Here is a 14914-nt window from a genome sequence, read left to right as displayed (position 1 = left end):
CTCTCTCTCTCTCTCTCTCTCTCTCAGAGAGCACCACCACGAGAACCCGCGGCCGTCGCCATGACCTCGTCGGATCCGCAGCCCCACGCTGCCTAGTGACCGGATCCGCGCCCGGATTCACCCAACCACCGGCCTCACCTAACCTGCACCCGATCCAGATCCAGGCACCGCCGACGGCCACCGGACAACGAAGAGAAGGAAGGCGAGGTGGAGGGGCCAGTAACCTGGTGGCACGTGAGAGAAGAGGAGAAGGATGAGCGGCGGCTGCCATGCGCTGGAGATCGAGGAGGAGGAGAGAAACGAAGAGAAAGTGGAGTTGCGTGGGGCTCGAGGACGTGAGCGGATTGGTATCTAGGTTTTACTGCTCGCATCCCACCCGGCGTCCACACCACCAATCGCGGACCAGGCCACCTCGCAAGCTCTCACCTGGTGTCACACCCACCCAAAGAGGCTAACAAGTGGGCCCAACGCTTCTGAAGCGGAAGAGACCCAGCTGGGTGCATAGAAGGAGGGTGAGGGTAGACCAGCGTCAATCCGCCCACTCGCCTGGCGGCCCCACCACACCCACGATCGGCCATATATTGTTTCTTTCACCCAAGGCACGGGCGACGCACACACGCCACCTACACTGCCAAGCCGGACCCATGAGATGGTGGCCCACCCATCATCCACATGAGTAAGAAATGACTGCGTGAAAAAAACAAACGGTGGGATCTCTGCCAGCACGGTAAAACATCTCCGGCGAGGCAGATTGAGTGAACGAGGTTGATTTCGCGAGGCAAATGCCCCAGGTTAACGGGTAGGCTAGGAGCGTTTATATGTTCCGATGTTTATCTCAGTTGGTTGTCCTGGCCGAAAGAATTAGAACAGATCCCAGGTTCGATTCTGCATTGTAGCGGGTTTTTTTCTTTCTCTAAGACTTAGGCCCCGTTCGGATCTCCTCCCGCTTCCAGCTTCCCGAGAAGCCGGCGAGAAGCCCGTCGAACGGTTCAGCTCCTGGAAGCTGGATTCTGGAGAACGAGCAGCCTCTAGTGTAATTTGCGGGAGCAGCTCGAGTCCAGCTTCAGAAAAACGAGAAAAGCAGGAGTTGCAGGAAATTACACCTGATTGCCCTCCCGAATTGACGCTCGAACCGTTTTCTCTAGCGAGCGAGCTCTCTGACCGACGCTCGAATCGTTTTCTCCGCTGAGGAGCTGCTCGTCCAGCCGAACGCTCGCCCAGCTCCCATGAGAAGCCAGCTCGCCCAGCTCCCGCGAGAAGCAGGATCACTTCTGAACGGGGCCTTAAGATAAGAAAGCCCACTCGCATGCACGCAGCCCTTAAGGAAGGCCCATGTTTTTTGCGGCTAGTTAGATGGGCTGGCGCTGCCGGTACCTGGACGTACCATTATTTGAAAATTTGATCGAGGAGAGGAGTCGTAGGAACCGGCAAAAGAGACCACGTACGGAATACGTGAAAAAAAAATTGACGGTGAACCCGACGGAAGCAATAGCCGCTTTATTAGTACTAGTACAAATGCCCGTGCGTTGCAACGGGCAAGAAAATCGCAAAACTTACTTTGTGTGCATTACATGTCATTTCTTATATCCAATTCTGATAAACATCGATGATAAGGGTACACTATTGTTGATTTCCGAAGCATGAAAGTGGATATGAAGAAGCTACGTACATCAAGCTCTCACCTTGAACATAACTTGATGGCACTGTTGCATGCCATATCCCGAGTTCGGTAACAATAAACATAATGGAGACACATATTTTCAAAATCTCACCTTTACAAAATCATTTGGGAAACGTAGAAGCTTATCTGATAGTATCTTGAAAATACGGTTATTGATATGGTTCAGAAAGATGATAACACCAGGACGTGCACAAGGATTAGATTCTCTGTCCCCAGTTTGTACTATTTCTCACCTTTTCACCGTTCTTCTAGTACAAAGCGCAGCTTGACTTCACGTATGAAACCCATCATGATCTCTCTTGATGATCAGATCCTCAGAACTTATGACAAACGGAGGATATACCATTTGAACTGCACCACTGAATGATCTACTCCAGGCATGGCGAATTTGTTACAGAAAAATAAGCATGAAAATAGTGTCTACAAATAAATAAAATGTGCTCAAATATTTATTTTGGCCACATACAAATAGAAATTTTGTACAAATATACATTGATCAACAGTCAATCGAGATTAGTCTGCTTTAAAACCAACCCCGGTGACATGGCTGCCATTTACCATCACCACTTTGAATGTTCAGCTTTCAGGAAAGCATATGAATCTGACAAAATATTTATATCAAGTTGATCGCCCGAAAGCTACTCTGAGGATTAGCATATTTGCGAAAGAGGGTAAATAACAGATCCAAACAAACACACGCATGGATCAAATGATAGTTATGCTCCTGAACACATCGAGCAGAGCATGCATGACATTTTCATAATGGACAACATGTATTATGAGGTTGTATAACTTTGGCCAGCTCATCAAATCCTTCCAAGGTCAAGGGAATTTGCAAGTTGAAGAAGTAATTTATGCAAAAAAGAAAACATCTTTTCTCATACTACAGTGATACATTAGCTGTCTGGATGTAACATTCCTCTGCATGTGCTTCATGTGAAGGTGCTGCCAACCACTGTCAAGGACCAGACCCTCAATATACAACAAAGTAATGTTGTAAGTGTTCTGATGTTACATTACAAAACGTAGCCATGTTCATAAGCGTGTGAGTGGAAATGCATTTGAATTAATTATCCAAAAGCTATGAAATTCAGAAAGATGTTATACTGTGCAAAGAAAGAAAAATATACATGCCAGACATGTGCCCACATCGAATTGCGCATATGCATTATCCCATCATGAAAATATCAAATGGTTCATTGTGTTGGCGGATGCATACGACTTGAACCAGGGTAAAAAAATACAAATATGCTACACAATTTGTGGAATAAAGCTTGCAAGTGAACCACTATGAAAGAAATCTAACATTACTGCATTTACAACAATGCCAGACAACTGGTTAGCCAGTCTATTATCTGGAAAGAAACGCTCAAAATAAAGTATCTTCTTTAATTATCATGCACTTCATGAAATAAAAAAACTGCACGGTGGGAAGAATTACCCTCCTAATACCAAACCTTAACACTGACCAAGTTCAAGAAACAGAGTGTAACATATTCATACTATAAATACATGAGGCAACAGAACAGAAAACAAAAGATGAGTAGATTCTCATATTTGAGGCGCTCTCCATCTTCACTGCATAATTATTAGGTAGGTTGAAGTGGACTTTGTTAGGTCAATACAACAGGCTAATTTCCATAAGAGAAATGATTCTGCATGTTACTTGGACAAGTAAGATAATGATTTTTTTGCAACTTCCATCCGTATATATTACCATTTGCCTGTTACTTCAAGAACTAAAAAAATGATGACTTGGAAGACGTAGAGAGCATGAAAACAGGTAGAATGACACGGAGGCAGAGCCATGTGTGTCGCAGCACGCTGCTAATCAAGAATTGAAAGGAATGCTAAATCTAAACCAGCAGCTGCTCAGGTTACATGAGAAAACTGAATATAGTCATGTGCTTAGATTTAGTCAATAAGGAAAAGGCAAGGAGAAAGCATATTGTGCCCGATTCATGTACATGCCTCTCAGCAACAATCTCATAGCATTGATCCTTTTCTCTCTTTAGCAGCACTGAAATCCTCCTGAACATTCAGGAAACAAAATTGGCTATCATGATTGATGGGCACAACCAAAACAGCTAGTAAGGAAACAAATAGAACATCTTTTGATGGCGAAATTATAGGAAAATAGCGGATAATTCTATATGCATCAATCTACCAGAAGGCACTGAACCACGTACCGTGGGCGGAGAACAGGCGTACAAAATTCCGGCGAAGTTGAACGGCGAGATTCTGGCGAAGTCGAAAAAACAGCGACAGCAATGTCGAGCATGGGAAGCACTCGAACAGGGGTTTCGGCTGAGGGAGTCGAGGCGTTCTTATAGCCAAGGCACTACGAATTAGTTTTTGTACTTTAATTTCATGCTTGCAGATATTGGTGTCAATCTATCCCCATAGCTCCCCTTGCGCCATCTTACGAAGGTCCAAGTAACATGTCTGCTGAGAACATAGAATCTGTCTATCTATGCATCGAATCACATGAAACAGAAAGGGCATCCCACAGCTAGCTTCAACAACAACGAAAAGCTGCAGGACTCATAGAATAAAAATCTTCACTGGATTTAATGGTTAGATTAGCATTAGCTGATGGATTAGTAGAAACTCTTTACTGGAAATCACTAAGCTTTATCCATGACTTTTCTTTAACTGTGCTTCACCAATGAAATTCAGATTTAATATAACAGTGCATATTAGCATCAATTCTTATGGATTAGAAGAAAATCTTAACTACAAACAATCATCAGTGATGAGAATTAGTAATGACAGATGTAAATAAAATCAAAAGTTAACAATGGGTTCTTCACATGTTCATAACAATCCAACTAAACAAATTTTGGATTAAAAAATTTAATATTAGGACAAAATCTCAGGACAACATAAACTCCATGTACAGAATTTTAATCACTTCTTCAATTATCCAGAGCAAGAACTAAAATAGCAAGAACAAAAGTTGTGGAAGACCACAAGAAACATATACACTGATGCATGAAAGAAATTCAGAAGGAAAAAATAAAGCGCATGGATATTACTCTAACAATGCATATGAAGAAAAACAAATCTTAGTCGGTCATATACATACCTTTGACCAGCAGCACAAACACCTAACTTGGAGGAAGTAATTAGAAGATCAAAAGCACCTCCCATCCATGAACAAAGGTGCAGATTAATTGCTCGAAAAAGGCTAAAAAAAGTCTTTGAATCTTATGGCACTATCCGATGATTCATCACGAAATTAAGATTAAGCAAATAATCAATCTGTACAGGAGCACATCTTGTAATTTACAGAAGATTACCATGTGATTTTGCTGAGATAATTGCAAGTCAAAGAACTCCTACCCATACGTGACCATAACTATTAATCAATCTGTACAGAAGATTACCATGTGATTTTGCTGAGATAATTGGCCAAGGCCGGTGCTGCACCCACCTGCTGCTTTCCTGCTGATGCCCAGTGTAGTAAGAGAAGCGAGAAGAAAATGATTCACAAAAAGTATACTTTCCTATACATAGTCTGTTGCATGTTATAAAAACCAGAATATAGTCTGATGCTGCAGGATCAAGATCTTCAAATTATCTTCAATTGCTTGTATTTCACTCAGATCAACCTTTAATATTATTAGGTAGCAGAACGCTTTTGATTGCAACACCTCTGTGTGCAGCTAGTCTGACCAGCATGTGGTTAGTAAATCCAGAGAGAGAATGGAGGTGCCCTCCTATGTAATAATTAGAAAAAATAATTCTTTTACGAAGAAGAAGAAAAATCATTATTGTGTGCTGGACCATTCGGCTTGTTGTCATCAATTGTCAGTCTTTTCTTAAGAGAGAGTACATCAACTACTGATCTTAAAATTACTTTATGTCCACTCAAAAGTATTAAAGCCACTCTTAACTTGCATGATCTGCAAGTATTTCAACACTTCCTTATGGACTCTATGGCTCGGAGTTCCAGCTTAATAACAATCTAAAGTTAAAATGGAAGCAAGTAAGGAAGCAAAAGCAGTCTGTTAGGAGCTCTAACTCAGAAACACATAGCTGCAGTTTCCTAATATAATCCAAATATATTTGAAAATGATGATTGTATTAAAACGGCAATAACCAACCATGAATAATAAATTTTGGCAAATAGAAACAACAAAGAGCAAGTTAATCATACACCATCAGATGCGATAGGTATATTAAGTTTGAACTTCTTGTGCTGAAACAAACAAATTGTGCATGCAGTTTTTTCAAATGATGAATCAACATGTAAGTTTAGCATTGTTTCGATCATTATAAGTTTAACACCAAATAATTCTAAATCTATACAGAAAATTTAGCAGCACAAAATGAGTTTCATACATATACATGGGATGATATTTAGATGGATAATGAAATAACTATACATAAAGGAGGAAACTTTACAGCACCTCCGCATACTTATCGAGTAATCCCCCCTATCATCTTCCCTTCTCATCTTCCCTTCGCATCTCCCCCACCATCGCCATGCCATGCACTACAACTGCACCAAACATGAGCAGCCACATTATGAGATGGATTCAGAATAGCTTACCATTGCAGTAAGAAAACATTCCCTTGCATATGGAGAAGACCTTGATTTTTATTTAAATTGTACAATGAGCAGTCAAGTAAGATGCACTACAACAGATCCTGTTCAGTCCCAACCAGGCAAGTCTCTTCAAGTACTCCCTCCGTTTTTATTTAGTTCGCATATTAGCTTTGGTCAAAGTCAAGCTTTGTAAACTTTGACAAAGTTTCTAAATAAAAATATTAACATATACAATAACAAATCAATACCATTAGATTCATTATTAATTGTACTTTCACATCATATAGATTTGATATGGTAAATGTTTATATTGTTTCCTATAAGCTTGGTCAAACTTTATGAAGTTTGACTTCAATCAAATCTAATACGCGAACTAAATAAAAACGGAGGGAGTACTAATGATGAATGTCGTTCTTTATCCCCCATCCAAATACCGAAATAGCAAATTCTTTAGGAGAATAACACTATCAGTTGGAGAAGGTTGTTCATGCTTATAGGTCATCGAGACCCAACTTCTACACAGAAAACACATGAAACAGAAAATAAACTGTACTAAGGATGAATGAATCAACCGCGGCCTCGATGAATCAACCGTACCCGACGATCGCGAACAGGAGTCAATGATGTGTGCGCTACCGTCGAGGTGAGCATCCTTGTCGCCTCAACCACTTGAGCCTCATCTGCCTGTCCGGGGCCTCTCCATCACTGCATGCACGGCGGCTACATGTATTGACGTACATGATGTTCGAGTTCGCCAAGAACAGCGCGCTTAGCAAGTGGCTCCACAGCGACGAGGTGCTCGGATGGAGCCAACATGTCCAGGTCGCGCTGGACGTGGCAGGCGGACTCAACTACGTGCACAAGTATTCCAAGAGCAGGAACATCCTGCTCGACACATGTTTCCACCCTAAGCTCAAACTTTGGCCTCGCACTCGTCCACCGCCGATACCAAGGACGAAGCCCTGTGGATGACATGGCACATAGTCGGCACGATGCACATGCACGGCAGCGATGGCGAGCAGCAGCACACACGCCACACGCACGCACGTCCTCATCTGCGATGACCACAGTGTCAGACTGTCAGTTAATAGCTGCTGTCAAAGTTTCAGAAAAAATCAGTTTCGTCAGGCGTAAATATAGCTGTCAAATGTTCAGTTTCGTCAGTTAGGATTTTCTTTAGTTAGTGAAATAAGCCAAGCTGCGACTTGACCTTAGATTGTTATAGTGTAGCCCGTTGCATTGACCGGATCGTGGGATGGCATGAACTGAAAATATCATGGGGACGATGTAGGGTAGCAAGCAAGGAACGTTGGGATGGCAGGGCTCATGTCTCGGGCGTGGCCTGATTTCCCCTTTTCAGTAAGCTCTGTACTCACCTGATTGTGTTCATTGCCGGTGATCTCGGAGTCGAACAAGAGACGCTGCAGCAGATCGGCAACAGCAGCATCATGTCGTCCGGCTTCTACATGCTGAACACCTACATCATAAACAACAACAACACACGCATCTGAGGGGGGGGCGGCTGGGAACCTCGCAGGGAGATGAGGAAGGGGAGGTCGGCAGAGAGCAGGCGCCAGTGAGATCACCGTCGATCTTGACGCAGAGGAGAGGAAACCAGTCGTGGGGGAGGAGGGGAATAGTTGCCGGCCCGGATCCGCCGCCAGGAGGCGCGCTGTGGCGGTTGCCGGCTTGGATCCATCGCCGGGCGGCGCTTTGGGGGCGCAGCGGCGCGACGCGGTGAGGAGGTAGATGGATGGGGGCGCCGGGTCTCGGGTGCGCGTGGGTCGTCAGGGTCTGCGCCGGTGTGTGGGTGGGTGGCCGTTGGAGGCGGCCGGCGGCGCGCGGGGCGTCGCAGGAGGTGGTGGGGCGGGGAGGAGCGCCGCGAGGCACAGCGTGGCTGCGTTTTTCTCCCGTTCGTACCGGTTCGATTTGAACTGTGGGTCAAATACTAAAAAGCACAGGGACCTTTATGCAAAAAAGCCACGACGGTGAACCCAACAGCCCCAATGCGTGCTTTATTATTAATTAATAGGGAGGGACTAGCAAAAGGGCCCGTGCGTTGCAACGGGAGAAACAAATCTTGTACATCATAGTTTGTGTTTCTACTTCAATGGCACATTTTATGACTAAAATTTGTTTGCAGATCAAAAAGAGCAATCCGCTTTAGTACCAACTTCAACTTTGCACATTTTTCAACTTGTAATGTAGTGTAATCATGTGTCCTGAAAGAATAGCTTCAAAATGATAAATAGCTAGCACGGACCCGAAATCATCTGATCGTTAGCCGCTCTACATTAGCTCATTTGTACACTTCTTGTGCTCTTTGTTCTTGCATGTCCCATCGCAAACGCTCACTCAACCGAAGAGATGAGAGAGATAGAGTAGTATTCACAAGAGAATGGATTCAGCAACTGATGGTTACTCATCACAGTAGATTATAGTTTTCCATCTTTAACTGGAGCACTAGAGTATACGCAAGGAAGCTTTGGTTTGTAACCCATAGAAGAACATTTTTTTTTACCTACAAAAGAGATATTTAGTCCGTATGGGCATCATCCTTTTGCACATATTGTCGGAATGCCGTTCAAAGAAATAGCTAGCATGGACCTGAAAGAGATACAACATACATTTTTCTCAATATTAGTACAGTACATAGTCCTGGGTACCATTTCTTTCTCAATCAACATGATTACCTGGCAAGATCACAAATTTGTGTTGCTGCAATTTCATGACAACAGAGAGGGGATTCAAGAAGAGAACTGCCAAATAAAGAGCTGAAGAAGCCCATCTCATCGCCATATGCCACCAGTTGTTTGACTTGGTGGATGAAACAAACTAATACCCTCAAAGAATTTTACCTTTGGCCATGGTGAGATTATATTTTGATAACCGTACCACGAGACAATATCATTTTGCAATAGACCAGTAATTGGTTTGAACTGTAAAATAAACGTTCAGTTCCTCTTAATTCTGAAGTGAAAAGCAACCTTATTGTATTAGCTACACCTAGCTAGCTGACGCATTGCTGCATCATAGTAAGAATGCCATGGTTATGAACATTATCAAACTTATTATTGTGAAAACAACAATATTCCAGAAGAAAATGCCATGGTTGTGTATGTTATTAAAAACACAAAAATTAAAATTGTCGTTCCAAGTTGCATGGTCTCTCTCCTGTTGGTGAACTGGCACATCCTGGGAGCAGAAATATTATAGACACGCTAAGCCTCTAACTATTGTCAGAGGCTTGTATCAAGCTGCAGAAGGCCACAAAAAGCATTTACTCAGGCATGTTGGCATGGCTCTGGAGCTTTGCCCGTAAGTTAATGGTGGACAGAATTTTAGTAGTGAAAGAAGCAAACCAGTGTGTCATCCGTATCCTCAAATTGCATATGAATCAAAAAGTGAAAATAATGCTCGAGAACAAGTCATTTATTTAGCATCGATCAGTGAGCAGCAACATAGAAGGACTATTTATTTGGTTTCTGGCAGCAAGTAGAAATATATATATATAAGAGGGTCAACGCTGTCTTACAAACTCCCAGACATGCACGCTCATGTTGCCTGCAAGTAACAAAAGAGTAAGCACTAAACTTATAATTCAATATAATGTAAAAATGTCAATAAAGAACATGTAAAGTGATAAGTGCACCATGGAACATTTTCACACTGGAGCGCGACACCAAATGCATGGTACAGGAGGAAACTCTTATTATCAAATGATTCAGATATATATGACTACAACACACAGTACTGTTGGAATGCTAGCTGAAGAAATATTTCATGGTAGAACGGTTATTATTAAAAAATCATGAGGCCAAATGGCCAACAATTTAGTGCCCCCCCTTTGATTTTGGGCCAACAGTGTTCATATATTTCCAGTGCATATATCCCAAAGTAGTTGCATCCCTTTCTAGCTTTTATTGTATCACCAGTTGATTGACCATTAAACTAATAGAATATTCCTGAGAAAAGTTCCTTCTAGTTAGAATTAAAGCCTTCTGAAGTTAGCAACTCATCTAATATCTACAATGCCTTGCCCAACATCAAGAAATAAGGATGAGAATGCAGAGTGAATGGTTCAACATAGGCAGAAAAAAGTTAAAGCATTCCTAACTTGCTGTGGTGGACAGAATAGCGCAGACGCAACTCAATCTCGTCCGCGTTGAATTCGTTGATGAAGAGGTCCAAGTTTTAACACATAAAGGAGGAGCAAACAATTCCCCTATGCATTGCCACCTGCACGTGCATACATGACAGAGACATCAAAGCCAGAACGAATCAAACCAAGCTCATACCAACCTAATTCTACCAGGCTGAGGACCTTTAGTCAGCAATCGTACATCAAATATATGTTGTTGCAGTAGCAAGACTAAATAGGAGGTGCTACATAGCACTCTGACATATACAGTACAATTCCAAGTTTAATCAGTACAGTGTTCTGCAGACTAACCTGCAACATGCGGTCTAGTCTGAATTGGGAAACCTGAGCGTGCATCTGGCAGAAAACTGCACATATAGAAAACACAATATCAAGCCGAACTGAATATATAGTTTCAGTTTTGCAAGCAATAAGGGGAAATTAACTCTTGACATGTTAGGGTCCTAACACGACATATTTAGCATACAGAAAAACTAAAACATAATGCAAAATACATAAACAAATAGTGAAAGGTTTTTCGACAAGTTCAAGGTGTTGACTACGATAAGAGTTTCTCACTCGTATCTATGCTTAAGTCTGTCTGAATCATGTTAGCAATTGCCGCATTTTATGAAATCTGGCAAAATGGATTAAAAAAACTGCATTCCTAAATGGATTTATTAAAGAAGAGTTGTATATGATGCAACCAGAAGGTTTTGTCGATCCTAAGGTGCTAAAGAAGTGTGCAAAGCTCCAGCGATCCATCTATGGACTAGTGCAAGCATCTCGGAGTTGGAATATGCGCTTTGATAAGATGATCAAAGCATATAGTTTTATACAGACTTGGTGAAGCCTGTATTTACAAGAAAGTGAGTGGGAGCACTACAAAATTTCTGATAAGTATATGTGAATGACATATTGTTGATCGGAAATAATGTAGTATTATTCTGCAAAGCATAAAGGAGTGTTTGAAAGGAGTTTTTGAAGAAAGACCTCAGTGAAGCTACTTACATAGTGAGCATCAAGATCTATAGAGATAGATCAAAAGGCTTGATAAGATTTTTCAATGAGTACATACCTTGACAAGATTTTGAAGTAGTTCAAAATGGAACAGTCAAAGAAAGAGTTCTTGCCTGTGTTGCAGGGTGTGAAAGTGAGTAAGACTCAAAGCCCGACCAGGGCAGAAGATAGAATGAGAATGAAAGTCATTCCCTATGCCTCAGCCATAGGTTCTATAAAGTATGCCATGCTGTGAACCAGATCTATTGTATACCCTGCACTGTGTTTAGCAAGGGAGAACAATAGTGATCTAGGAGTAGATCACTGGACAGCGGTCAAAATTATCCTTAGTGGAATAAGGATATGTTTCTCGATTATGGAGGTGACAAAAAGGTTCGTCGTAAAGGGTTACGTCGATGCAACTTTTGACACTGATCTGGATGACTCTAAGTCTCGACCTAGATGCATATTGAAAGTGGGAGCTATTAGCTAGAGTAGCTCAGTGCAGAGCATTGTAGACATAGAAATTTGCTAGATACTAACGGTTCTGAATTTGGCAGACCCATTGACTAAAACTTCTCTCACAAGCAAAACATGATCACACCTTAGTACTCCTTGGGTATTAAATCACATAAACGATGTGAACTAGATTACTGACTCTAGTAAACCCTTTGAGTGTTGGTCACATGGCGATGTGAACTATGGGTGTTAATCACATGGTGATGTGAACTATTGTTGTTAAATCACATGGCGATGTGAGCTAGATTATTGACTCTAGTGCAAGTGGGAGACTGAAGGAAATATGCCCTAGAGGCAATAATAAAGTTATTATTTATTTCCTTATATCATGATAAATGTTTATTATTCATGCTAGAATTGTATTAACCGGAAACATAATACTTGTGTGAATACATAGACAAACAGTATGTCACTAGTATGCCTCTACTTGACTAGCTCGTTGATCAAAGATGGTTATGTTTCCTAGCCATAGACATGAGTTGTCATTTGATTAACGGGATCACCTCATTAGAAGAATGACGTGATTGACTTGACCCATCCCGATAGCTTAGCACACGATCGTTTAGTATTCTGCTATTGCTTTCTTCATGACTTATACATGTTCCTATGACTATGAGATTATGCAACTCCCGTTTACCGGAGGAACACTTTGTGTGCTACCAAACGTCACAACGTAAATGGGTGATTATAAAGGTGCTCTACAGGTGTCTCCAAAGGTACTTGTTGGGTTGACGTATTTCGAGATTAGGATTTGTCACTCTGATTGTCGGAGAGGTATCTCTGGGCCCTCTCGGTAATGTACATCACTATAAGCCTTGCAAGCATTGCAGCTAATGAGTTAGTTGCGGGATGATGTATTACAGAACGAGTAAAGAGACTTGCCGGTAACGAGATTGAACTAGGTATCGAGATACCGACGATCGAATCTCGGGCAAGTAACATACCGATGACAAAGGGAACAACGTATGTTGTTATGCGGTTTGACCGATAAAGATCTTCGTAGAATATGTAGGAGCCAATATGAACATCCAGGTTCCACTATTGGTTATTGACAAGAGAGGTGTCTCGGTCATGTCTACATAGTTCTCGAACCCGTAGGGTCCGCACGCTTAAGGTTTCGATGACGGTTATATTATGAGTTTATGAGTTTGATGTACCGAAGGTTGTTTGGAGTCCCGGATGTGATCACGTACATACCGAGGAGTCTCGAAATGGTCGAGACATAAAGATTGATATATTGGAAGCCTATGTTTGGATATCGGAAGTGTTCCGGGTGAAATCGGGATTTTACCGGAGTACCGGGAGGTTACTGGAACCCCCCGGGAGGCTGTTGGGCCTTGGTGGGCCTTAGTGGGAAAGGAGGGCACCAGCGGTACTACCGCTCCACTCGCGGGACTGCCGCCTAAGGAACCTAAGCGGTACTACCGCTTGGTAGGCGGTACTACCGCCGACTCCAACTAGGAGAAGGGGGGAGTCCTACTCCCGGTGGGAGTAGGACTCCTCCTGGCGCCTCCAAACCCTGGCCGGCCACCTCCCCCTTGGCTCCTTTATATACAGAGGCAGGGGGGCGCCACAGACACACGATAGATTGGATCTCTTAGCCGTGTGCGGCGCCCCCTACACCAAATTACACCTCGATTATACTGTAGCGGTGCTTAGGCGAAGCCCTGCGTCGGTAGAACGTCAACATCGTCACCACGCCGTTGTGCTGACGAAACTCTCCCTCAACACTCGGCTGGATCGGAGTTCGAGGGATGTCATCGAGCTGAACGTGTGCTGAACTCGGAGGTGCCGTACGTTCGGTACTTGATCGGTTGGATCGTGAAGACGTACAACTACATCAACTGTTGATCGGTCGGATCGTCAAGTACGGCTACATCGACCGCGTTGTCATAACACTTTCGCTTTCGGTCTACGAGGGTACGTGGACACACTCTCCCTCTCGTTGCTATACATCACCATGATCCTGTGTGAGTGTAGGGAAATTTTTGAAATTACTACGAAACCCAACATGGAAAGAGCCAAAAACTAAACGTCCAGATGTTACTTGGGTTGACGACAGAGCAAAACAAAAGCTTTGGGAATCTCTGATGGAACATTTCACCCTACCAGATTATTTCACTGATGCAGATGTGCAGAAAGTCAAGGACGCTGCTCTTAAAAAGATGGCAATTGCATTCAACACCCACAAGAAAATTGTATGGGCCAACTACCTCGCTGCAAAAAGGAAGACTCCAGAATTCAAGGGAACACTGGAGAAGCAAAGAGAACACTGGACCGCTTTCGTGAAATTCAAGGAATCTGAATTAACTAAGGAACGGTCGAGAAAAAAACAAGGCCAATGCCGCAAAAAAGACGCAGTTCCATAGGCTGGGGCCAGGTGGCTACGCAGTGGCAATGCCTAAGTGGGATAAGTCTGAGAAAGACATGGAGGATGCAGGGGTCATTCCGGTTACTAGGAGCTGCCCCCCCCCCAGGTGCAGAAGTTGGTTCTATGCGCATGGGGGGCATTGGACCCGAAGACAGGCCTGGTCTCGAAGAAGGCAAGTCTAAAAGGAGTCGAAGATAAGTTACTTGAAGCAATAGAAGATGCTCGAAATGGGGTGTTCACGCCCAACAGAGAGAACGACAAGCTTACGCGCGCCCTGGGAAATCCTGAACACCCGGGAAGAACACGAGGCATGGGCGTTATTCCCTGGTATGAGGGCTTTTCGGACTGGAACGACGACTACAGGAGCCGTGCAAGAAAGAAGATGGAGGAGGAGAAGAAGAGGAAGCTGGAGGAGGAGCTGAGGAAGGGGGACGCAGAACGCCTTGAAGGCCCAGAAGCATTGCACGCGGACTTGGCACTCAAATTCCAGCAGCAGCAGCAGCAGATCGACTCACTTAGCCAGGAAAGGGGGTCTTAGCAGCGCCAGCAGCTAGCGGATGATCATCCAGCATTGGATAGCACCGTCCCATCCATGCCGAGAAGCAGCGTTGGTTCCGCCCCAGGCGACGCACTGCTGGATACATACCC

At 43.4% G+C, this 14914-nt stretch overlaps 1 long non-coding RNA gene across 1 annotated transcript; it reads right to left on the bottom strand.

The window, feature by feature from the left end:
* Nucleotides 1–1566: 1566 nt before the first annotated feature.
* Nucleotides 1567–8153, bottom strand: LOC123119171 (uncharacterized). The gene is made up of 5 exons (XR_006458495.1): nt 7823–8153; nt 7613–7713; nt 6834–7291; nt 3871–6188; nt 1567–3712 (listed from the first exon to the last, which is right to left on the bottom strand). It is a non-coding gene; the product is annotated as an uncharacterized lncRNA (long non-coding RNA).
* Between the last annotated feature and the right edge of the window lie 6761 nt (nt 8154–14914).

Source organism: Triticum aestivum, chromosome 5D (assembly GCF_018294505.1).
Source record: "Triticum aestivum cultivar Chinese Spring chromosome 5D, IWGSC CS RefSeq v2.1, whole genome shotgun sequence".
Lineage (NCBI taxonomy): Eukaryota > Viridiplantae > Streptophyta > Magnoliopsida > Poales > Poaceae > Triticum > Triticum aestivum.
This window is presented reverse-complemented; position numbering and strand designations above follow the sequence as displayed.